This window comes from Aotus nancymaae, unplaced genomic scaffold (assembly GCF_030222135.1).
Source record: "Aotus nancymaae isolate 86718 unplaced genomic scaffold, 86718_ANA_hifiasm-v0.15.2.pri h1tg000067l, whole genome shotgun sequence".
Classification (NCBI taxonomy): domain Eukaryota; kingdom Metazoa; phylum Chordata; class Mammalia; order Primates; family Aotidae; genus Aotus; species Aotus nancymaae.
In genome coordinates, this window is record NW_026988482.1 from 16,654,778 (window position 1) to 16,680,479 (window position 25,702).

A 25,702-nucleotide genomic window follows, 5' to 3' on the forward strand; every position below is an offset into this window, starting at 1 on the left:
AACGAATGGAGCATAAGCGTCCCGCCCTTTACCAACATGGGCCCTCTCAAGGCCTTATACCTAATTTTGTATTGATAATTACATGTTCTATTTCTTAAAGAGGTTCTCAAAGTTGTGTAAATTTTGGATCCCACAAATCTTGGATCTATTCCTGTCCCCCAGATAGTTGCATGGCTCACTACTCCATCTCCTTCAAGTCATTGTTCAAATACTGCCTTTGAAGTGAGACTGTTCAAAACTGCAGCACTATCCCTTTCTCTAGTAACTTCCTATCTTCCTTTCTACTTTGCTTTTATCTTTAGAATTTGTTATTACCATGTGCAGTGTTAATCGTCATTTATTTATCTTATTTATTTTCTGTCTCCCTCATTAAAATTTAAGCTCCACAAAGGCACAGATTTGTATATTTTTTTCCAGCTATCCCCAGTGCTTAGAATAATACTTGGCAAGTAGTAAGTGCTCAGTAAATTTGTGTTGAATGAATGAAGCTCTCTTTTTGGCATAAAGGAGTGAAATAAAAGAATTTGTATTTGTAGACCCCCCAAAAGGGACAGTATGACTTTATGAGGAGGACAGAGGTAGGAGGAATAGAAAGGAGGCAGGTGGTTCTGTTTTCACCAAGGACCTGATACCTAAGTCCTGCTGACAACAGTTCAAGGTTGGTGTTTGGTCTGGAGGTGCTAGGGTCAATGGAATGTGGATATTCTGTAAGGGGCAGATGCCCAGAAGCAGGAGCAGACTTGAGGGCCTGATCTTGCTGCATTGTCTCTAAGGCACCTCACAGCAGATGGATGCTCCCTTTCTGAGCAGGGCGCCTGATGTCCCTCTGCTTCAGAGATCTCTCCCATGATAAGAAGCCCCTCTTCCCCAGTAATGCTCAGAACACTTGCAAGCCCTGGGAACACCTGAAAGGAATTGAGTGGAATGAATGCAAAAATGTGAGAAAGGGTGAAAAGCATTAGGTTTAAAGAGTAAGTTAGATTAGGCTGGTTGTGGTGGCTCACACCTGTAATCCCAGCACGTTGGGAGGCTGAGGCGGGTGGATCACCTGAGGTCATGAGTTTGAGATTAGCCCGGCCAACATGGTGAAACCCCGTCTCTGCTAAAAATACAAAAATTAGCCAGGTGTGGTGGTGTGTGCGTGTAATCCTAGCTACTCAGGAGGCTGAGGCATGAACCCAGGAGGAGGAGGTTATAGTGAGCCGAGATCATGCTACTGCACTCCAGCCTGGCTGACAGAGTGAGACTCCATCACAACAAAACAAAACAAACAAAACACACACACACACACACACACACACACACACACACACACAGACAAACACACACATGAGTAGGTTAGATTAGTCCAAAGACAGTAAAATAAGGCACGAGCTGGGAAGTTCAGGACAGATTAGAATGGACTTGGAGACAGGTCAAGATGTGTGGCTCTGGACAAATGCCATGAGTAGGCAGGAGTATTCAAAGCTCATTAGTAAATGGTACAGGCTGCCAGGTGGCTTGGTAGTGACAGGAAGCACAGATGCATCTTGCAGAGGAAGCTGCCAAAGCCTGATTGAATTCTAGATAAATGTGGGGGAAATCCATCTTGTATAATGTTGCTTTCCTATCTGGAAACATGGTATATCTCTTGATTTTTCAATACATCTTTCATGTCTCTCAGTAATGACATACATCCTTTATCATGACTCTACATTTTCTTGTCTTTAGGTTTTATTGCTATTGTGACTTTTATGATTTCTTCTATTTCTTCTATATTTTGAATGGGAAAGCATCTAATTTTTTCCTTACATTTGTTTTGTATTCAACCAACTTACTGAATTCCATTATTATTATTATTCTAATAATTTTAACGTTAGCTTTTCTTTTCTTTCTTTTTTTTTTTTGAGACGGAGTTTCGCTCTTGTTACCCAGGGTGGAGTGCAATGGCGCGATCTCGGCTCACCGCAACCTCTGCCTCCTGGGTTCAGGCAATTCTCCTGCCTCGGCCTCCTGAGTAGCTGGGATTACAGGCACGTACCACCATGCCCAGCTAATTTTTTGTATTTTTAGTAGAGACGGGATTTCACCATGATGACTAGGATGGTCTTGATCTCTTGACCTTGTGATCCACCCGCCTCGGCCTCCCAAAGTGCTGTGATTACAGGCGTGAGCCACCGTGCCCGACCCCAATGTTAGCTTTTCTAAATATTCCAGGTTAATAATAATAGTTAGTACCTGCAGTAATGGTGGTTTGACTTCTTTTATTTATACTTCATTTCTTTTTCCTGACTTTTGTCCTTGCCATATGGTGTCTTGATAGGATGTCTCTCTTTGGCAGCCTTTGGGATAAGACTCTGAACTCTGCCTTCCAGTTGCAGTCCCCTTAACCCTGGATGAAGCTCTATTATTTTTGTGTGGGGATGGGGGCTTATCTCCTGAGCCAGCCGCAGCTTGCAGAACACACTCTTCCTGCAAGCATGGCTTCCACTCTTCTCTGTTTTGGCAGCCACAGCCTCACATCATGAGGATGATAAGCAGCCATTTAAGGGAAAACCTCTCAGGATAACCTGGCATGCCCTGAAAGTCAGCAAACATGAGGGCCCCTCATAGCTTACTTCTTTTCCCACTGCCAGTTGGGCCTTGCCTTCTAGCTCACTCAACACTGGGAGAGTAGGCTGCTCAATCTGTGGTCTTTGTTTCCAGCTCTCCCGGTATCCCTACTGTGTATTCCTCATGTCCCGTGCTCACCTTGACTCTTCTCTAATTGAAAGCCTCCATCTCCCCAGACCTGACCTAGTGAGTGAAGAGAGGAAGCAGGGTGTTGAGACAGGTGAGCTGAATTCCTCCTGCACTGGAGGCTGGCTGCAGAACCTGGGGACGTAGGAGGGGTGAGGAAGCAAGAGAGGTTCCAGCAACCTTTAGCCTGCCTCAAGAAGTCTCCAGCTGGAAGGCAATGCTAAACCAGAACAACCTAGAGATATCTTGGCTGGCCAGGGCCTCCTAAAAAAGACACCTTGCTGTGTGGTTACGTTGCCTTAAGAGCACACCCATCACTCAGTGAATTTGCTGTGAATCAGAGGGATGCCCCTGAAGACACATTACCTGGAGGAGATAAGCTCCCCATCCCTCCCACAGCCATTCCCCAGCCTCTTCTCTTCAGCTTCTTTATTTCTACACGCTCCTCCTTCCAGTTCGGCTCAGGCCACAGCTGATGCCCTGTTCACATTCTGCATCACCCTCCCTAGACAGGGCCTTCTCCAAGTGGTTTGCCCCTGGGCAGGTCCCAAGGCCACTACCTGGAGCTGCTGGAGAGGGTTGTCTGGACAGCAACCCCCCGGTGACCTGGTCCTTGCTAGCTCCTCCCCTGAGCCCCTCGCAGTGCTGGATGCAGAGGGATGGACCAGGCAGCTGCATGTAAGGGGTGAATGGGAGGGCGTCTGCATGACTGAAAGGGGAGAAGAGAGGGGAAAGAATGGGAGAGGCTGAAGCAAACATCTCTGAGGAAAATGGCTAATGACAGAGGTGGTGGACAATGGTGAGAGAAGGAAGGATGACACCAAAAGTAGTCATGCTCCTTTTTATTTGAGATTTCCTTTTTCTCTTTTTGCCAATTAATAATACGCTGTGGTCTGGGGGATGCTGGGAAGGCCCCATTGTTCAAAATATCTCCTCAGGAACTGAGCACACCATCATTTGAGACTCACTTCTTTAGGTCTCGAAGGCTTTTTGGTCTTTGAGATGCTTTTATGTAAAGTTAATGCACCTCCAGTGCCCTCTGAACAAAGGCTAGTGAACGTGGACCAGACTTCCCTGGCCATCCTCATCTCCTGCTGCTCACCCTCCTTTCTTCCCCAACCTGAAGGAGTAGCTTCCTCCCCATCGAGAGCTCCACGGCTATGCCTAACTTATATCACCTCCCCAAGCTGAAGGGATAGTTCCCTCCGCTTCCAAAGCTCTATGGCTATTCCTAACTTACCTCACTGTGCCCAAGCTGTCCTGGAAGGGAGGAAGCTTTGGATGTGCCTGTTCTCTTCCTTGGGCTGTGAGCACCTGGACAGCAGGGACTGCAGAGACCTCAGGGGGTGGAGCGGGTGGAAAGCAAGTCTCACATGTCCAGTTTGGCCTGAGACAGCCCCCTACCTTGACCTATGCTCCAGGTCCTGGAGAGACCAATTCCACAGTAGAGGAATCTATTTCAATGTTGTATCAGAGTCCAGTCCAGGAAGCAGACCACGCTAAATGAGTATATCAGTCAGGGTTCCCCAGAGAAGCAGAACCAATCTATACACAGTAGTGTGTGTGTGTGTGTGTGTGTGTGTGTGTGTGTGTGTGTGTGTGTGTAGAGAGAGAGATTTTAAGGAATTGGCTCATGTGACATTGGCTCAAGAGGCATTGTCGGAGGTGTTTGAATCAGAGCAACTCCATTTTGAGTAGCAGTTGGGTAAAATAAGGCTGAGACCTACTGGGCTGCATTCCCAGATAGTTAGGCATTCTAAGCCACAGGATGAGATAGGAGGTCACAGGATACAGGTCATAAAGACCTTGCTGATAAAACAGGTTGCCATAAAGAAGCCGACTAAATCCCACCAAAACCAAGATGGTGATGAGAGTGACATTTGGTCAACCTCACTGCTATCTGTTTGACCAAGTATCTGGGTACTTGGCTGCCATGAGGAAAGCAGCTGCCAAGGACTGAACCCCCTCCTCTGCATAATAAAACCTTTACAGAAAAAAAATTTACAATTTCACTCCTGCCAAGTTGTCACATAAAATTAACCATCACCAGTTCGCTCCTTGTCCATTTGGGACCCACACAAATCTGTTAAATCATACTTAACTTCCAAATAAACACAATAACAAGATCGTAGTTCTGTGTAACATGACACAACTATCCTTCATGTAACTGCATTCTACTGCACTAATCCTTTTCCCAGAAGAGGATCCAAAGTCCTTAGCTGTGTGAAAGCAAAATACATCTGGGGCCCCAAAATCACTAAGCTAAAGGGAAAAGTCAAGCTGGGAACTGCTTAAGGCAAACCTGCCTCCCATGCTATCCAAAGTTGTCCCTCTGCTCACTAAGATAAATGCATATCTTATTGCCTCCTTTGGAAAGGCTAATCAGAGACTAAAAGAATGCAACCATTTGTCTCTTATCTACCTGTGACCTGGAAGCCCCCTCCCTGCTTCAAGTTATCCCGCCTTTCCAGGCCGACCCAATATTCATCTTACATATATTGATTGATGTCTCATGTCTCCCTAAAATGTATAAAATTTTTACAGGCTCATAGGTGCCAAGCTGTGTACCAACCACCTTAGGCACATGTCAGGATTTCCTGAGGCTGTGTCACAGGTGTGCGTCCTTAACTTTGGCAAAATAAACTTTCTAAATTGACTGAAACTTGTCACTTTTTGGGGGTTCACAGGTGATATTAACTTTTCTTGACATCCCGTAACTTAAACACTATAATATAAAGTTAGGAATATTAAATCTGTGAGATAAAGTAATACATCTTATGTTATATGCTAAAGGAATAAGAAAGGGAAGAAAACAAAGATGCTGTACACACACTAACATACTCATAACAAAATAAGGAAGAAACACTCATGACGATTCCACCGCTTGTTTTTATAACTGTCATGTAGTTGTAGCTGGTATTGATAACTATCTTCTTTCACTACTCATTCCATATTCCCTTTGTCCTCAGTAAGCACCTGAGCTGGTCATGGATCATTACCTGGTGAGGTGACCGGAACCTCCATTCCTAAAGCATCTGGGCCATTAGTAGTCCTGTCTGGATTGGATTGGTGTAATTTTCCATTGACTTTAATCACAGAGCATGGGAATACTAAGAGTTGTCTTAAGAAATCTCATATATTTCAGACATACTCTTCCTTACCTCCATTGCGACATTCAAGGGGTATGGCTTTGGCCCCACCTTCTTGCAAATGACCCTATCTAAAGCCACTTGGCCATTTTGAAATCTTTCTTAGGTCCTGATTCTGGGCTATGCTCACGGCAGTCTCTGAAGATTTCTCACTCTGTTCAGCCCGGTTCCTGTGCTAATTTATGCCCACACATACCTGGCAGGGAGAGCTAAAGATGGAGTCAGTGAGAGCTGCCCTTTGGCATCATTTATTTTTAATGTATTTCTAAGCAGCAGCATCTATCCTTGACCCTCTGCTTGTCAGAGGGCCAAACTCACAGACATTTTAAACTTAAAACAAACAGTTACAAAGCTGTTGAACTTTGCCTGTGCGAGGGCAAATATGCAAACATAAAAACACCCCAAGCCACCCGGCTTTACTTATCACACATATGTGAGAATGTCCCTTCCCAGCTAAAGGCAAGCATTGAAAGAATAAACAGAAAGCCTGGAGAAGGTTTTCAGGGTGTCTAGATACCCTGTCGACTGAGAATTAAGAGGCTCTGGCTGGTCACTTGCTTGGAGAGGATCCTGAGGGCTGACAGTGCTGAGGGAACCCCGGTAGCACCCGCTGGCTAAGGTGAGAGAAAGCTGAACTTGAACGTGAGGGCTGTCAGTGAGAAGAAAATTCAAGCCATGGGTAAGGTCTCATAGAGAGGGAGGAGGCTGGGGAGGAGTGAATAGGCCTTTGGTAAAGGTGCTGTTAACCCAAACAGAGAGGCAACAGCTTTGCTATTAGATTTTCTATTTGAAAGAGTAGGCTCTGTCCCTGGTAGCAATAGGCAGAAATAAAAATAATATATATTCATTGAGAAAAGAACTGGAAAAAGAATTAGGCAAAATAAACGTGGTTTTGTATCTTGTTTTTTAAAACAGCTTATTGTAATAAATTAGATATTTGTTGAAAAAAACAGAATTTGAAGTTCAGAAAATCAAATCAGTTTTAGGGGTTGAGAATCTCATTACATACTTTTGTCTTTCAAAATTGTTTATTTGTTTGTTTATTATTTAGAAATGGGGCCTTGGTATGTTGTCCAGGCTGGAGTGTAGTGGTGCAATCATACCTCACGGCAGCCTCAAACTCCTGGGCTCAAGGGATCCTCCTGTCTCAGTCTCCTGAGTAGCTGTCACTATAGACAGGCACACCTCAATTTGTTCCTGGACCAAACTGAAGGTCGGGTTGCTTATTCTTGCAGCCCAGTAATGAGATGCAGATAAACTGGGAAAGAAGGGAGTTCATTGCTGTAACTGACTACAGCGAGAAGGCCTGTAAAATATCACAAGACCAATTCAAAATCACAAAGTTTCCAGAGCTTGTATATCTTCTAAGCTATATGTCTATGTGTATGTGTGTATTCATCTAAAGACATAAGTGATTGACTTCTTCTAATCTATCTAAAATCTGAGTCCTCAAGGCCTTCCTCTGGAGCCTCAATTAATTTACTTAATCTAAATGGGTCCAGGTGCTAGGGTGATTACCCTTATCTTATCTCCTGCTAAATCGCAGAGTTTTGGGGAGTTCCTTTAGTCCCCAAGAAAGCTTGTTTGCGAAGGTCTGGGGAGTTCCTTAAGACCCACAATAAAACTTGTTTAATCCCAAATGGGTCCTGTTAAGAATTCCTTTGTTATCTTGTCATGCTTCAAGGCCTAGGAAAGGGCTAGGCTACTGTTTGTGGGCTTTTGTTACATTCTAGCCTGGTATAGGGCACTGGTTCTATCAGCTTTTAATATATAACTTAACCACTCGGTGCTGAAACACTTGTTATGAAGGCCTACCTGTTCAGCCGTTAGAAAGACCTGGCCTGCCACAAACTTGTCTGGCTAATTTTTAAATTTTTTGTAGAAACAAGGTCTTGCTTTTTTGCCCAGGCTGGTCCTGAAATCCTGGGCTCAAGTGATCCTCCCATCTTGTCCTCCTGAAGTGTTGAGATTACAGGCGTGAGCTACCATGCTTGGCCATCTTTCAAAGTTTACATGTGTATTAGTCCATGTTCTTATTGCTGATAAAGATATACCCAAGACTGAGTAATTTATAAAGAAAAGGAGGTTTAATAGACTCACAGTTCCACATGGCTGGGGAGGCCTCACAATTATGGCAGAAGGCAAAAGGCACATCTTACATGGTGGCAGGCAAGAGAGAGAATGAAGCCAAATGAAAGTGGTTTCCCCTTATGAAACCATTAGATTTCATGAGACTTATTCACTAGCAAGAGAAAAGCACATTGGGGAACCACCTCCATGATTCAATTATCTCCCACTGGGTCACTCCCACAACATGTGGCAGTTATGGGAGCTACAATTCAAGATGAGATTTGGGTGAGGACACAGTTAAACCATATTATTCCACTCCTGGCCCCTCCCAAATCTCATGCCCTCACATTTCAAAACAATAATGCCTTCCCAACAGTTCCCCAAAGTCTTAACTCACTTCAGCATTAACTCCAAAGTCCTCAGTACAAAGTCTTATCTGAGACAAGGCAGTCCCTTCCACCTATGAGCCTGTAAAACAAAAAGCAAGTTAGTTACTTCTTAAATATAATGGGGGTAGAGGCACTGGATTAAATATACCTATTTCAAATGGGAGAAATGGGCCAAAACGAAGGGGCTAAAGGTTCCATGCAAGTCCAAAATCCAGCAGGGCAGCCAAATCTTAAAGCTCCTTTGACCCCATGTCTCATGAGACATGGGATCAAAGGAGCTTTAAGATTTGGCTGATGCAAGAGGTGGGTTCCCATGGTCTTGAGCAGCTCCACCTCTGTAGCTTTGCAGGGTACACCCTCCCTCCTGGCTGCTCTCATGGGCTGACATTGAGTGTCTGCAGCTTTTCCAGGAACATGGTGCAAGCTGTCAGTGGATCTACCATTCTGGGGCTGGAGGACAGTGGCCCACCTCTCACAGCTGCAGTAGCCAGTGCCCCAGTAGGGATTCCATGTGGGGGCTTCAACTCAACATTTCCCTTCTGCACTGCCCTAGCAGAGGTTCTCTCTGAGGGCCCCAACCCTGCAGTCCAGGCTTCACTTCTGCCTGGACATCCAGGCATTTCCATATATCCTCTGAAATCTAGGTGGAGATTCCCAAGCCTCAATTCTTGACTTCTGTGCACCTGTAGGCTCAACACCATATGGAAGCTGCCAAAGCTTGAGGCTTGCACCCTCTGAAGCCACAGCCTGAGCTGTACCATGGCCCCTTTTACCCATGGCTAGAGCAGCTGGGACATAGGGTACCAAGTCCCTAAGGTGCACACAGCAGGGGGACCCTGGACCCAGCCCACAAAATCATTTTTTTCCTTCTAAGCCTCCGGGCCTGTGATGGGAGGGAGCTGCTGCAAAGGCCTCTGACATGCCCTAGAGACATTTTCCCCATCATCTTGGCAGTTTGGCTCCCTATTACTTATGCAAATTTCTGCAGCTAGCTTGAATTTCTCTTCAGGAAATGCATTTTTCTTATCTATTGCATCAGGCTGCAAATTTTCCAAACTTTTATGTTCTGTTTTCCTTTTAAAACTAAATGTTTTTAATAGCACCCAAGTCAGCTCTTGAATGCTTTACTGCTTAGAAATTTCTTCCACGAGATACAGTAAACCATTTCCCTCAAGTTCAAAATTCCACAAATCTTTAGGGCAGGGGCAAAATGCTATTCGTCTCTTTGCTAAAACATAATAAAAGCCACCTTTACTCCAGCTCCCAACAAGTTCCTCATCTCTATCTGAGACCACCTCAGCCTGGATTTTATTGTCCATATCATTATCAGCACTTTGGTCAAAGCCATTTTACAAGTCTCTAGGAAGTTCCAAACTTTCCCACATTTTCCTGTCTTCTTTTGAGGCCTCCAAACTGTTCCAACCTTTTCCTGCTACCCAGTTCCAAAGTCACTTCCACATTTTCACATACCCTTACAATAATGCCCCACTCTACTGGTACCAGTTTACTGTATTAGTCCATTTTCTTGCTGGTGATAAAGACATACCGAAGACTGAGTATTTTATATAGAAAAAGAGGTTTAACAGACTCAAAATCATGGTGGAAGGCAAAGGCATGTTTTACATGGTATCAGACAAGAGAGAATTAAAGCCAAGAAAAAAGGGATTTCCCCTTATAAAACCATCAGATCTCATGAGACTTAATCACTACCATGAGAAAAGTATGGGGGAAACCGCCCCCATGATTCAGTTTTCTCTCACTGGGTCCCTCCTGCAACCCATGGGAATTATGGGAGCTACAATTCAAGATGAGATTTGGGTAGGGACACAGCCAAAACATTTCAATATAATCACTAAACCCAGTAACTTTTCCTCATTGAAGACATCAGAAATTGGTGTCCGTATTGTACTCATTGAATATAATTTCTGCATAACAAAGCAATTTCAGTTTATGTTGGATTATCCACACAAATAATGCCCAACTGATTATAAAAAATTCTGTACTCCACACTGAGTTTCCATAACTCTAGAAAAAGAAAAAAAAATCTGTATTCCAAATAACCATAGAAACTGGGATTTAAAAAATCCCTTTCTTCAAAGAAAGAACCACAGGACAATTGGTCGTGCAATTTAAGCAAAGCATTTGGAGTAGGGACTTGGATGGGATCTGTCTTTGCCACTTTCTGGTTGTATAGTTGTGGGCAAGTTATTTGACCCTGCTGTCTGTCAAGGTTTTCAGTTGCAAATGGGAATAATCTTAACCTACTTTTAGGATTGTTGCAAGATTAAGTGAGATAATGCACAGAGGGCACTTGGCACAGTGGCTGGTACATAGAAGTCAATCATTAATTGCTAAATTGTAGTATTATTGCAAACAGGGAGCCTGCATTGATTTATCTTTTCACTCTAATAATATAGCATAATCCCTGGGATATAACAAGGACTTAATCAGTGCAAACTGAATGAATGAATAAATTTTATGGATTGTTGCAGCTTAGGGTAGGATGGGCAGAGATTTTTTTTTTAAATCGAATATCCTCATATTGTTCCCTCTCCACTATCCCAATTACCTCAAAAGAACATTGCTTAAATGCCCAGACAACCCGTTCCCATGCACAAAATATTTGTGCTTATACAAACACTCATCTTAATGAATACGTAAGAGTTAAGAGACAGAAAGTGAGTGGGGATGCCTGATACTCCCCCTCTTTTCCCCTTAAAGTCAAGCACTTGTTTTACTAGCTCATTCACTGGAATGAGGATAAGGCAGCTCCTTCAGTTCTCATTCATCCACTGAATTCAGTATTACAATCACATTCAGATCAGCTGTCACAGGCTCTTTTTAAAACAGTAGATTCTGATTGCTACAGCTTTGTTTTAGAAGCAGCACAGAATAGTATACTGGGCTTGTTTCCTTCAATTACAGAAAAAGCTACTCAATACCTCTAAAATACTGCAGTTTTACAGAAAAAGGTACTCAATACCTCTAAAATTCTGCAGATTAAAGGTATGATTTCTAGGGAAAAAAAACCTTTAAGAAAATTCAATTGCATCAAAACAGAAAACTGTGGGGGGTTTGGGGCAATAGATAATGTTTTTGTTCTGTATCCCCCAATATAACTCAGCAAAGCAGTCTGCACACTGGTTCTGTGAGTGGCTGCCTAAGGGCAGGATTTAACCTGAACTGTCCCTAGTTAACACTTAACACTGAGCACTTAATACTAAGGGCAGAGAAGATCACAGGCATTCAGACCCTGGACAGGGCCAGATCCAGCAAGGGAGGGCTGGGAATGATTAAATTCAGCTGGCATTGGAGGAGAGTGTGAGCTAGGAGGGAAATAGACAGGAGAGAACACCATGGTCTCTCAGAACAGGGGCCTCTTTTAGGGGTGCTTCATTCTGACTGAGAATCTTTCAGAATACTATCTCTTCTACAAAGTCTATCCTGAACCCTTATTAGAACTCTGATGACACTTATTTGTCCCTCTTTACAAGACTTACAAGAGTTCTAACAATTCATTTAGCTTACATACATGTCTCATTTCCATCTGTGAACCCTGAAAATCTAAGACAGGTCTCAGTTAATTCAGAAAGTTTATTTTGCCAAGGTTGAGGATGTGCACCTGTGACACAGCCTGAAGAGGTCCTGACGACATGTGCCCAAGGTGGTCACAGCACAGCTTGGTTTTATCCATTTTAGGGAGACATGAGACATCAATCAACATATGTAAAATGAACAATGGTTTTGCCCAGAAAGGTGGGACAACTCAAGGCAAAAGCAAGACAGGGAGGGTCTTCCAGGTCACAGGTAGGTGTCAGACAAACAATTGCATTCTCTTGAGTTTCTGATTAGCTTTTCCAAAGGAGGCAATTAGATATGCATTTATCTCAGTGAGCAGAGGGATGACTTTGAATAGAATGGGAGGCAGGTTTGCCCTAAGCAGTTTCCAGATTGACTTTTCCCTTCGCTTAGTGATTTTTGAGGGCCCCAAGACTTATTTTTCTTTCACATTTCCCCCCTTCTCTTTTTAAAAATATTTTGGAGAAAGTATTTTAGGAGAAAATGAGTCTCTGTTTCCAGGTTTCATCTAGTATTTCATGGCGAAGAAGGATGGTTTATTTCTAGACGAGGAGGTACCAAGTTATTAGGAAAGCCCATATTTAGAAGGTTGTGAAGTCTCATGTTCTGTGAAGAGAAAATAGGGGGAGGAAAGTAGAAAAACAACAAAAGAACAATCCTAGAAAATTGACATAAGCTGTAGTACTCTGAAGTTCATACATCAGTAGGCAGGTATGAAAGTGGCTTATGTGTATATATAAGATTGCTGTTATTTTCTTTTGAAGTTTGTCTAGCTTCAGTTTGCAGGGCTTTATGAAAGCACAGCTTAGTTTTCATTGACTCCAAATTAGAAAAAATTGGAAAGAAGAAAAAAATTGAAAACAAAGTAACAAAACTTACTCTGAAGACTTGGAGCCAAGAAAAATTAGAATTTGTTTCAAACTGTAGAAAATAATAAAAATCAAAAAACGTTAGGCAAGGCTAGAATCTAACAATAGCTGTACTATAGTTTTGAATCAAAATTTTTCTATCTCCACTTTCCCACTTTTACTAAAGACAAATAATGGTAGAACTGGTGTGCTTTATTATACTTGTCCTAATTATTTGTATATAGTTGCAGCAAGAATAATAATTTTTTTCTTTGATGGAACTTTGTTCCATAGAAGGACTCTCAGATAAGACGTTTTTAAAGCCGAGCCCAACCATGGATTTGTGTCATCAAGTACCTATGAGTTGGGTGATCCTTTCCTCTTGAGGTTCCAAGATAAACTTGGGGCTCCTGGTCCTGTCAGAAAGTGACATTCTTTACTTACCATGAGTCAGGAACTCTGTACAGTGACTGTATAGACAAAAGTATGAGGCCAGTTTATCTAATGGGCTTTTATTGGCTCCATTAGGAAAGTATGAATCCTTAAAGGAAAGCACACCATTCCAGTCAAAACCTTACTAAAATAACCAGTTTCTCCAATTGTGTCCTGTTACAAATGAAAACAGATTCTTATTGCATTTACACAGATAACTGTATTGTCATAAGTTAAGAATACTCACAAATAGTTCCCAAATCCTGGAGAAATCAGGTAGAGGAAAAACAAATATGCTCGAAATTTTGTTCATAGAAGTATACTTCACTCAATCGTTAAAAGCTGTAGATAGCTTAACAGTCGTTTTCTTGTTTCTGAAAAACAAAGGATCAGCAACGTTTTAAGCAAAAAGTTAAAAAGATTTAGTCTTTTATTAGTTCAGTTCATGCAGTTAACTTTTGTTCTGATATTCATGAATATTTTCGCTCTCCATGAGAGTCCTCAAAGTTGTTTTCTCTATTCTAATGTCACAATCTCCAAAGTTATCAGAAACCTGCATTTAGGAACACCTGTTAGAGTTCTACAGGTGATTATAAAACCACTTTCTAAGGAGGACCAAAACAAGACAATTGTTTGTGGATAACAAAACATTTTAGGACAGCCACAGTCAAAGACACAACTGACAAAGAAACTTGTTATCTCTGTGGCAACAATAATTTAACATAACAATTATAATTATTACTGATAACGTACACTAAGTCATATCAAAATTATAGGAGTTTCCTGTGATTATGGAACACATACCAATAACATATTTATACAAATACAGCTGAAAGAAAAACAAACACCATTTAATATTTGACATTTCCTATATAATTTTTATGCCAAATAAGCCAAATTATGTCATTTTGGACTTTAGGAAACCTAATATGTTAAAGGATTAATTTGGTTAGAAAAAGACATAATTTCAATTTGATTTTGGAAAGTTTATTAAATATCAAAGGTTTAAAACACTTGATATCGCAGGTTATTGTAAAATAAGTCATTCATTTGATGAAAGTGATAACTCAAGGGTTTCAAAAAAAAAAGCAAAAACCTTCTCTTTGAGAGAAGAGAGTTAATATTCCAAACAAATCCTAGTAAAAACAGCAGGAAGCCAGTTAAATTTGTTTTCAAAAATTTTATAAACAATCTATAAAATTTTAATCTTGACCATAAGCTATAACTTCTATAAGACTTTTATAACCTTTATAACTTTTACTTAGGAGTCGGTTAACGCTTCTTGAAAACCTTGTTAATTTGACATGGCCCCATATGGTGGTCTTGCATCAGTGTGCCTTTGACATTAATGATTAATTTTTAGAGAAACTGAACTTATTTTATCTCTCAACATTGCTCCTTATAATCTCACATGCCCACCTCTCCTGAGATAGACGTTGGGGCTTGAGAAGTTGAATAAGTTTAATTTTTGGCCCTGTGTTTCAGGAATGCAGTTTATTTTGATTGGCATCTTCTACTGGGACTGAAGATCGGGCTTTAATTGCGGTCAGTGTTTAAACTTTAGCAGGACTTGGTGTCTTTTTTAGACGCAGGAGTCAAAGCCCTATAACTCAATGTCACAAATACTTTCAAAGCACATACAGAGAGATACATGGATGTAATAACCTTAACTTAAAAAATTTTAATCTCAGATGTTTTCCTAAGCAAACCAAAACGTAATAATAATATGACAACTTGATCAGATAATAGGTTTTTTAAAAAATAAATCCTCAGACCGGGCGCGGTGGCTCACGCCTGTAATCCCAGCACTTTGGGAGGCTGAGACGGGTGGATCACAAGGTCAAGAGATCAAGACCATCCTGGTCAACATGGTGAAACCCCGTCTCTACTAAAAATACAAAAAATTAGCTGGGCATGGTGGTGCGTGCCTATAATCCCAGCTACTCAGGAGGCTGAGGCAGGAGAATTGCCTGAACCCAGGAGGCGGAGGTTGCGGTGAGCCGAGATCGTGCCATTGCACTCCAGCCTGGGTAACAAGAGCGAAACTCCGTCTCAAAAAAAAAAATAAATAAATAAATAAATCCTCTTATTTTGTCTTACACAGACTGTTCACAACATGCTTGAACTTTCTGGTTTGTCCTGAACATCCCTTTTTCTTAAACAGTCATTTTACTCTAGGATTAAATTTACCATACAAGATTCTTTCTTACATGAAATTATTTATCTTTAAGCTTTTTTACCCAAAAACCCTCTTTATTTTTATTACTTTATTTTTTATTTTATGAGAAAAAGTCTCACTCTGTCACACAGGCTAGAGTACAGTGGCAAGATCTCGGCTTACTGCATCCTGTGTCTCCCAGATTCAAGCAATTTTCCTGCCTCAACCTCCCAAGTAGTTGTAATTACAGGTGCCCACCACCACTCTTGGCTAATTTTTGTATTTGTAGTAGAGATGGGATTTCACTATGTTGGCCAGGCTGGTCTCAAACTCCTGACCTCAAGTGATCCGCTTGCCTCAGCCTCCCAAAGTGCAGATTACAGGTGTGAGCCACTGTGCCTGGCCATAACTTTCTTTAAATCTCTTTTATTTACGAGTTCTTTTTATCTTGTTTTATACAAGACTTTTAAATAAGCTTTGAATTAGAGAAAAATTGTTCATCTTTTTAAAAATGACATACTTTGGCCAGGTGAGGTGGCTCATGCCTGTAATCCCAGCACTTTGGGAGGCCGAGGCAGGCAGATCACCTTAGGTCGGGAGTTCGAGACCAGCCTGACCAACATGGAGAAACCCTCCATGTTGTTTATTTTGTAAAAATACAAAAAAAAAAAAATTAGCTGGGTGTGGTAGTGCATTCCTGTAATCCCAGATATTCAGGAGACTGAGGCAGGAGAATCGCTCGAACCCAGGAGGCAAAGGATGCAGTAAGCTGAGATCGCACCATTGCACTCCAGCCCAGGTGACAGTACAAGACTCTGTCTCAAGAAATAAAAGAAAATAATGTTTTCCTATGAATATATTTTTATTGGAAAATACCCATATAATGAAATATTTATTACCTAATTTAATATAATTTTAGATTCTAAATTATGATGAGTTTGTCTACAAGTATTTATCCTATTACATTTTCCTAATTAATTGTTTTAGATTATTTATGAAAACTGTGATAGTTATCATTTAAAGTTATGGAACCACCAGTGCAAAATTATAACAGAGACCAAAAGAGTTGACCTAACTGACTCCATCTTGCTTTTAACCTCCAAACTAAACCTCCAAACTGTCCTTGTTCATTCCTGGGCATAGGCTGAACACCTGAACTAACTTTGGGAGGAACTTAGTTTACAGTTTAGCTTTGAAACAAAGACAGCAACAAACCTTACTGCCTATGAACTAGACTGCCTAAAGCCACAAGATTAGAAGTTATGGTAATCTTACTAAATTTAAGATGTAGCCCTTTTTATTAAACTAATATCAATGTCTTATTTATTAAAGATTGCATAAGCAAAGATTATTCTGTATTGGGCTGGGTTTATAGTTTTTTAACCGGTATGCCAAATTTTGACACCTTATGGTATTTGGCAGGGGTAGGCATGAAATTGCTTGATTAGCAAATGCAAACAAAAATGTATGCTGGTAAATTCTTAAGACATTTCTAATATTATTTTACCAGTAATTTTTGAGCCAACTTATTTATTAAAGATTTTACTTAAGTCACATGAACTTGAAAAAGTATTTGACTAGTCTTTTTTTATATTTGACTTAAGTGCTTTTATTTTATTTTTTAAGCCAATTAATTCAAAATTTTTTATACAATTTTAGTAGTGAAACATTGTGTACACAACACATAAATATACACATATTAGGCATGCCTATAGAAGAACTCTTTTTTTCTTTTGAGACAGAATCTTGCTCTGTCACCCAGTCTGGAGTGCAGTGGAGTGATCTTGGCTCACTGCAAACTCCATCTCCTAGGTTCAAGCAATTCTCCTACCTTGGCCTCCTCAGTACCTTGGATTACAGGCGTGCACCACCACATCCAGCTAGTTTGTGTAATTTTAAGAGATGATGTTTCACCGTGTTGGCCAGGCTAGTTTCCAGCTCCTGACCTTAGGCGATCTGCCTGCTTCAGCCTCCCAAAGTGTTGGGATTACAGGCATAAGCCCCTCTGCCCACCTGAAATACATCTTATAGGTTCATAAAGACCTCCTTTTTTCCCTTTTTTTCTACCTTATCCTAGGTAGTTGTCAGCAAAATAGCCCTAAATTTGCATATTAAGGGAAACAACTCAGGTAAAAATCAGCCAGCAAAATTTACATCGTAAGGTACAAAGTGAAAGTCTGGTGAGCTAGAAGGAAATTAAAATGAATTTAATTAACAATTGAACATAAAATTATTGAAGTCTATTATTAAGGCCTTCAAATGTATACACATGTACATACACACATATACACACACAGATTCTGTAACTCTTACTCCAGTACTTTTGCCATGAGATAAATACAAATTTGCCAGCTTTCAAAAAAAACCCAAAAAACTGTTAGATCCAAATAGAGGTTTTCTCTCAGCAGAAAAATAACAGCAGATTTAAAACAGGCAGAAAAGAAAATAGAGGAAAAGGAGACTAGGAACTCTAGAGTTTGCAGGTTGACTTTAGGACTCTTTTTCCTTAATATAAATTTGCACAAAGACTGTATTACTTCCATTTTACTCTGGCAAGTAGAAGTGCCATAAAACCAACAGGATGCTCAAAAGGGGGCCATTCTCTTTGTTTTCTCCTCATCCTCAGATTATTTGTTTCCCCTTTTTTTTTTTCTTAAAGAAGTGAGCTGTGGCCTAGGGTTTTTGAGTGGTGGATTGACATGAGTTGCTTGTGGGCAGCATTCCACAGTGTGTCATCACTGAGTCGTTCTCACCCTCTTAGGCATCTCAGTTTCTCTCTCCAGAGATTTATGACCCCTGAGAGGGCTCAAAATGCCCTTATATGCATTTCCTGGATAAGCCATTTTTAAAATTAATTTTTGCTGGGGATTTGCCTGCAGGGCCACTGCATGTCACAGGGGTCAACGCCCTAGACACTCACACGAGGCCCCTGGTCACCCAGGGGTGCCTTTTGGCTGGGAGGAACAAATGCACTTTCTCTTCAGAGCTGAAAAAACTCAGTCTCTCATTTACCTATGAAAACAACAGTTCAGTTCCTCATACAAATGCACACAGACAAACCAAATTGAGATTACTTTTGGGAGAAAAAACAATGGAGAAGACCCTTAAGAATGCATCTCTGAACTAGAATTAGGATTCTTAAACAACACTTTCCTCGGAGAGAAAAGAAAACAACCCAGCTAAGACTAGTTCCTAAAAACTGTGCTCAGCCACCTCTAACTTTATAACACTCGTCTACCATTATATGTTCCAAGGTCAAATCCTCTCACAGTGCAAGGTCATCTCTGGTACCCATAAAGCCAAAGAGGTCAAGTCATGCAATACGGGAAAACAGAGCTTTAGACCTAAGAAGAATCCACCCATGACTCTTGATACTTCACAAAGAAAACAGAACACTCCAAAAGGAGTGAGTGCCCCCTTTGTTCTGAATTGTTCTTTTTTTTTTTTTTTGAACTGGAGTCTCGCTCTTGTTGCCCAAGCTGGAGTGCAATGGCACAATCTTGGCTCACTATAACCTCTGCCTCCCGGGTTCAAGCGATTCTCCTGCCTCAGCCTCCTTAGTAGCTGAGATTACAGGCCTGCACTACCATGCCTGGCTAATTTTATATTTTTACTAGAGACAGGGTTTCTCCATGTTGGTCAGGCTGGTCTCGAACTCCCGACCTCAGGTGATCTGCCTGCCTCGCCCTTCCAAAGTAGTGGAATTACAGGCATGAAGCACAGTGCCCGGCCTCTTCTGAATTCTTTAAAGGGGTTCAAGTCATTAGAAGTCTTCTCTAGATTTTTTTGGTACTGCAGATGGCAAAGGGGAAAGGAACAGTGTGGAAGAAAAGTAAATGAAAGAACATGTGTGTTTTAAAGACAGAAAGCAAACACAAAAACCAAGTGCATTTTTTTTTTCTTTTGCAGCTGTGAGAAATTTTGGCCACATTAGAGAGGCTTTGTTAACCATAATTTGGAATTCTCCCTCGGATTTGACCAACTCAGGTAGAACAACCAACCAAAAGCCCAATGATATGCTCGCTGAGCGCTCTTGTGGTAAGGAGAAATTAAGACCAGCTGGTGTTAAACTTTAGCCAAGACAAAACCCCAGTTCAGCTACCTACCTAGGGATGGGTCTCAGGCTGAAGACTGCCTTTTGCCATCCTAGAAGCAGGAAAAACTCAAATTCATCTTCCTTGCTGGGAGTGAGCTCAGACTCCCTAAAGGAGTTATCTTCCTTCTATGTCATGGAAACAGGAAATCTTGCCTTCCATGTTGGAAGCAAATAAAATTCAGAAAAAAGGATGGTAGTGGGGAGGAGTTGTACAGCAAAATAAACTCTAGGTCTTGACCAGAGATCAGGAGGGTGCTCCCAGACCTCAGCAAATCATCCTATTGGTTTGAGCCATAAGGTTAGCTCATGCTGGTACCAAGCACCGACAGATTTTATCGAAGGTCAGGGGCATCTCCACTCAGAATCCCTCCACGGTTACCAAAATGTGAACTCCCAAAATCTGAGACAGATCTCAGTTAATTTAGAAAGTTTATTTTGCCAAGGTTGAGGACTCACGACCATGACACAGCCTCACGAGGTCCTGACAATATGTGCCCAAGGTGGTCAGAACACAGCTTGGTTTCATGCATTTTAGGGAGACAGGAGCCATCCATCAACATATGTAAAATGAACATTGGTTTGGCCCTCTCAGTGAGCAGAGGGGTGACTGAATGGAATGGGAGGCAGGTTTGCCCTAAGCAGTTCCCAGCTTGACTTTCTCCTTTAGCTTAGTGATTTTGGGGGCCCAAGATACTTTCCTTTCACACCTTCCTTGAAGGCAGGGTCTAAGGACTGTTTCCCTCCCAAAACTAGCTTGGTAATTTGCAACTGTACCCTCCTGTGTTGAGGAGAGTGTGATAAGTGCTGAGGACCCTGGCCTGAGGCCTTGTACCTGAACAGAGAGGAGCCGCTTTAAAGTAGAAGGAGGGAGGCAGAATCTTGGTGTGTGCTGCGTAGGGAGTGTCCTGATTTCCACAGACTGTGTATTCAGCCTCACAGCTGAACGTTTCTCCAGTTCCAAAGTCAACAACCAGAATGGTAGAACAAGGGGAAAGGTTTAAGGTGGGGCTGAGAATGCTTTGTCTGACCCCTTAACCCAGTCCCAACCCTTCAGCTGGCCCTTTGTCCTGGGAGTCTCTTACTACTACTCTGTGTCAGAGTTTACTAGCGGTGCCCTAAAAAGGGCAGAGCATTTGGGAAATAAAGGAGAAAAAGCGCAAACCAAACCAAACCAATTCCTCCTTAGCAGGGTTGGGAAAGGTAAGCTGAGATGCCTCTTTTGGGTTAACCATTGGCTTAACCTGGGTTCCCCCAAACAGCAGAGCCTGAGCAAGGACCTGTGTACAAGTAGTTTATTTGGGGAATGAATCTATTTTGGATGGTTAAGATAAGGAGAAGATCAAAGTATGATTTCATGAATCACAGTTTATTGCCATACAAAGAGGTCTTTCTTTTTCACAGTTCTTAAAAAGGGGGAGAATAATGAGAACAAATCTCACAGGGATACATCACTCAACAGACCTGGTACATTAATCACATAATGAGTGAGTTCCAATTTCATTTAGATTCCAATTATTAAAGTTCAGTTGAGGCCAGGCACCATGGCTCATGCCTGTAATCCTAGCACTTTGGGAGACCCATATGGGTGGATCATCTGAGGTCAGGAGTTCGAGACCAGCCTGGCCAACATGAAACCCCGTCTCTACTAAAAATACAAAAATTAGCTGGGTGTGGTGGCAGGTGCCTGTCCCCACTGCTCAGGAAGCTGAGGCAGGAGAATCACTTGAATCCGAGAGGCAGAGGTTGCAGTGAGCTGAGATTGCACTGTTGCATGACAGCCTGGGTGGTTCAGTTGCTCACTTAGGATGGAAAGCAGGCTTTTGCAGATGCAAAGTCCAATCAGAGTTTGAGGGACAACTTTCTAGGAGAGCTTCTCAGAAGGACAGCTTGATCAATACAATGGACATCCACAAAGATAAATGGGATCCCTTGATGCTAGAGAGAGGTGCCAGTGTTGTGAGACAAGGCTTCAAAAACAGCTTCAAGGCTTACAGAGAGTGGCCTGGCCACATCCTAAGCTCTCCAAGTGTCTATCAACACACAAAATCTTGGGTTTATGTGTGTTTTGGAGTCAAGTAGTTGAGGTCAGTAGCTCTCACTTTGGGTCTGATAAAGTGTGACATAACATTTCCTTGGGTAGGGAGAGTTCACTTCATGTTCTATTCACAGTAAAACAATGTCACTCTCACAGCAAACTGAAAGTGTTTGGAATCATTTTAAAGCTACATTAAAAAATCCCAAGGAATTGGAGGGGAGGGCTTGGAAGAGCCAAATAGGGAAGGAGAGAAAGAGAAGGGTGTATTCGTGAGTTGATCAAGTTGGTCACTACTGTGGGCAAACAGAATGCTATCATTTTAGGAGCTGTATAGAACATGTCTCAAAATTGCCCACTGGAAGACTGGAAGAATGGAGTATTTTTCCAGCAGCTCCTCTCTGCCCTTTGATCAATGTTTGTCCCTTGAGGTGTTCCTTTGCACTTCCAGGTTTACTCATGTGTCAGAGTGGGCAGCAGATTCCTGCAAGGGTCCCAGGCTGCAGTGCCAGAGTAGCAGGGGAATACCAGGAACAGCTGAGGCAAGGTGCTCTCAGGTTACACCTGTTCACAGCTGGATGCCACAGCACAGCTGTACTGGGAAGATGTCAGGCCAGACACAGGAGGTGTGTAATATAACCTCAGAGAGGTCAAATGTCCTTTTCTGTCTTCTGCAAATAGAACTATAATGCTGTTTAATTCTCAGAGTCAGAATCTATGGTTTTTCCTTGGTGGAAAGATTAATTCTTCCTTTAACTGCTTTTCTAGCAAAGCATAATCCTCAAGGTGTAATTTCAGTATAGTGATTTATTTTTAACCCCGTGGCACTATATGCCTAATGTTCTGAAACACCATCACTGCAGCAAATCCAGGCTTGAGTCTGTCTGTGAAATGGGCACAGAAAACCAAGTGCATCCTCCCTACATGATTGTCCCAGTCTTCCAGGCTGTTTGTGCCAAAAGTTGGCGATAAAGAAGACAGCCTTAGCCCTCCAGAAGCTCGTAGAATGGACGGACAGGGCCAATAGTTTTGTTTGTTCTTTATTTTGAGACAGAGTCTCCCTCTCTTGCCTAGGCTAGAGTGCAGTGGCACCATCTCAGCTCACTGCAACCTCCGCCTCCCAGGCTCAAGCAATTCTGCCTCAGCCTCCCAAGTAGCTGGGATTACAGAGATGTGCCACCATGACTGGTAGGGTTTCGCCACATTGGCCAAGCTGGTCTTGAACTCCTGGCCTCAAGTGATCCGCCCTTCCTCAGCTTCTCACAGTACTGGTAATACAGGTGTGAGCCACCACTCCCGGCCTACAGTTTTCTTTAAATCTCCATCAAGCCAGTACTTCCCTCCAGTTTTCATCTTCCTGAATTTGTGAATTTCATTCATTCTCTTCATTCTATTCATTCCCTCCTTGTCTGTACTTTACTTAAACATAGTTGTTAACCCCAAAATCTGAGCCAGGTCAATTTAGGAAGTTTATTTTGCCAAAGTTAAGAACGCACACCAGTGAGAGCCTCAGGAGGTTCTGACTTGCGCCCAAGGTGGTCAGACACAACTTGGTTTTATACATTTTAGGGAGACAGGAGACATCAACATATGTAAGCTGAACATTGGTTCAGTCTGGAAAGGTGGGACAACTGAAGCAGGGAGGGGGCTCCCAGGTCATAGGCAGATAAGAGACAAATGGTTGCATTCTTTTGAGTTTCTGATTAGGGTTTCCAAAGAGGGCAATCAGATAGGCATTTATGTCAGTAAGCAGAGGATAATTTTGAACAGAATGGGAGGCAGGTTTGCCCTAAGCAGTTCCCAGCTTGACTTTTCCCTTTAACTTCGTGATTTGGGGCCCCCAAGATTTATTTTCCTTTCACGTAGCTCCGCCACTAATGTGTCCTGGTACCTTATCTCTTCAGCCTGTTTCTCATTCTGGAAACTGAGGTGTCCTGGTGCAGGACTGTAGGGTGGGTGGCGCAGTGGGGCGGAGTTGGGAGGAAATCCTTATCTGTGGCCGATTGCCTCGGTTGTTCTTATTATTAAAACTCTGGTAAACTGCTATTCTTAAATTATTTTTAAAAACCCTAAGAAGCAAATCTTAAAAAAAAAAAAAAAAATTTTTTTTTTTTTTGAGCCATTGTCTTGCTCTGTCGCCCAGGCTGGAGTGCAGTGGTGCGATCTCAGCTCACTGCAACCTCCGCCTCTCGGGTTCAAGAGATTCTCCGGCTTTACTCTCCCGAGTAGTTGGGTTTACAGGCGCGCCACCACAGCCAGGTAATTTTTGTATTTTTAGTAGAGACGGGGTTTCACCATGTTGGCCAGGCTGGTCTCGAACTCCTGATCTCAAGTGATCCACCCGCCTCGGTCTCCCAAAGTGCTGGGATTACAAGCATGAGCCACAGCGCCCGGCCTCTAAATACAGTTATCGGATCAAAAGAAATTTAAAAACCAACCAACTCTAATGAGCTCTAAAGACAGCAACACGCATAGGACTTGGAAGGAGCCTCTTCCTTACCAGGGTTTTCCTCACTTCGGGGAGCGGCTGCTTCACCTACCCGCTGCAGCCCGGGAGGCTGAAACCCTTTCTGCACCTGGCTTCACCTTCCCGGCCTCCGCCCCTGCCACGCAGTCCCGGAGCGAGAGGCGGAGGGGAAATCTGGAGCCCGGCCTAGTGGCGAGACGGCCTCACCGGGCGCCTAGTGATCCGGGCACCTTCGGTGGGAGGAGGGCCAGGCCGGGCGCCCAGGGTGGAGGAGGCGTCTCGGGGCTCCGTGACAGCCACACCGCCCTGGGCCCCGCCCAGCGCGTCCTAAGTGAGCAGGCGCTTCCGGGTGGCCGAGGCCGCAGGCCGGGAGTGCGGCTGGAGGGGCTTCCAGAAGGACCCGGCGGCAGCGCCCCCACTCGGCTCTCCCGGTAGGAGCGTGGGCACCTGCGCGGCGCCGGGTGAAGGCGAACGCATCCACGAACCCTCCGCAGAGGAGGCCCCTGCCCATTTGGTTTTGGGTAAGAGGAGAGGTCCGCGTCCCTGCAGCTGGGGCGGGATGCCTTGGCGCCCTCTGCTCGGTTTGGTTCGGCCTCGCGCATTCCCTTAGCCCGCAGCCGGGATACGGGTGGGGAAGGGGGCCTCGTTCCCTACAGGCCGAGCGCGCGGCCGCAGCGGGGTAAGAGTAGGATGGACCATCTGGCCAGACCCCAGGGGGTCCTCATGCGCCTCCCTCTCGGCTTCTCTGTGGTTGTCTGTGGTTGTCTCCGGTAGCATCATCTGGCATTTATTATTCGGAATAATGTGCCAGGCAGGAGGCGGCCGTGGGTTAAACACGCGGCCCTGCAGCTCCAGGTGAAACGACTCATTGTTTCCTGCCGGCGCAGTTTACCGAAGGGGGCCGAGGCCCCACGAAGGGAAGGAACCGTCTCAAGGTCACGTCGTAGTCAAAGGCCAAGCCAGTCCAGACCCAAGCCTTGTGTCCTGCCTTCCAGCCCCGGGCTCTAGGCCCTGTCCCCTTTCCGACCGCATCTCCCGGTCCTGTCGGCGTCCTCCTCCTCCTCCTCCCGGAGGCTCCGTTACCTGCATTTGGGGAGTGCTCCCTCCGCGCCGCAGCGCCCAGGGGCAGAAGGCTGGACCGCAGGCAGCCTGCCGGGCCAGCTGCCTGAGCAGGGCCGAGCCGACGGTTGCTAGAGGACCAGAGAGGTCGCAGGGCCGGGAAAGGAGGAGGAGCCGCGGGGGCAGGCTGGTGATGCCAGAGGACTGGTGGGCCCGAGACTGGCCTGGGCAGGAGCCCAGGCGGCGCACCAGCGCGAGCACCCGGGGGCTTTGTCTGGGAGGTGCCGCCTCAACCAATGGGAGGCGCGGTCCTGGCCGAGTCCCCTCACTCCCCGCCCTCCGGCGGGCCGTTGGGGAGCGCGGCTCTGGGATTGGCTGCGCCGCGGTCTCGGGCGTTCTCGCGCTCTACTTCGGTGCTGGAGCGCGCTTGATAGATACCCTGTGTGCTCCGGTGCTCGAACCGGTCCCGAGCGGTCCACGCGCCCTGGGCGTGATTCCCGCGCGAGGCCGCCTCCAGGCTGCGCCCTTCTGGGGAAGGGTTTGGGACTGCGTGTGGCGTCGAACTCAGCCTTTTTTTTCCAGCCAGTCAGCCTGGAAATCTGCCTGTAGTCAACTGATGCAGTTACCCTGCAGTTCCTACTTTGAGGGGTCACAGAGGCACGGGGCACGTATTTCATTATGGAAGGCCGCCTACAGGCGTTGCGC

At 43.9% G+C, this 25,702-nt stretch overlaps 1 protein-coding gene and 1 pseudogene across 3 annotated transcripts in view; one reads left to right on the forward strand and one right to left on the reverse strand.

The window, feature by feature from the left end:
• The window catches only part of LOC110569354 (potassium/sodium hyperpolarization-activated cyclic nucleotide-gated channel 4-like), a 191,999-nt pseudogene extending 166,990 nt beyond the window's left edge, over nucleotides 1-25,009 (reverse strand).
• BDH1 (3-hydroxybutyrate dehydrogenase 1) overlaps nucleotides 1-25,702 on the forward strand; it is a 65,092-nt gene that overhangs the window by 2,983 nt on the left and 36,407 nt on the right. The window contains exon 1 of one of the 3 annotated variants that reach the window (XM_012435061.3): nucleotides 6,101-6,486. The exons of 1 other annotated variant lie outside the window; for it this stretch is intronic. The gene's annotated coding sequence lies outside the window, so the exon portion shown is untranslated. Of the gene's footprint in view, nucleotides 1-6,100; nucleotides 6,487-24,361; nucleotides 24,460-25,702 lie in introns of those variants that run through there. One more of the 3 variants, XM_012435063.3, reaches the window with a different exon arrangement.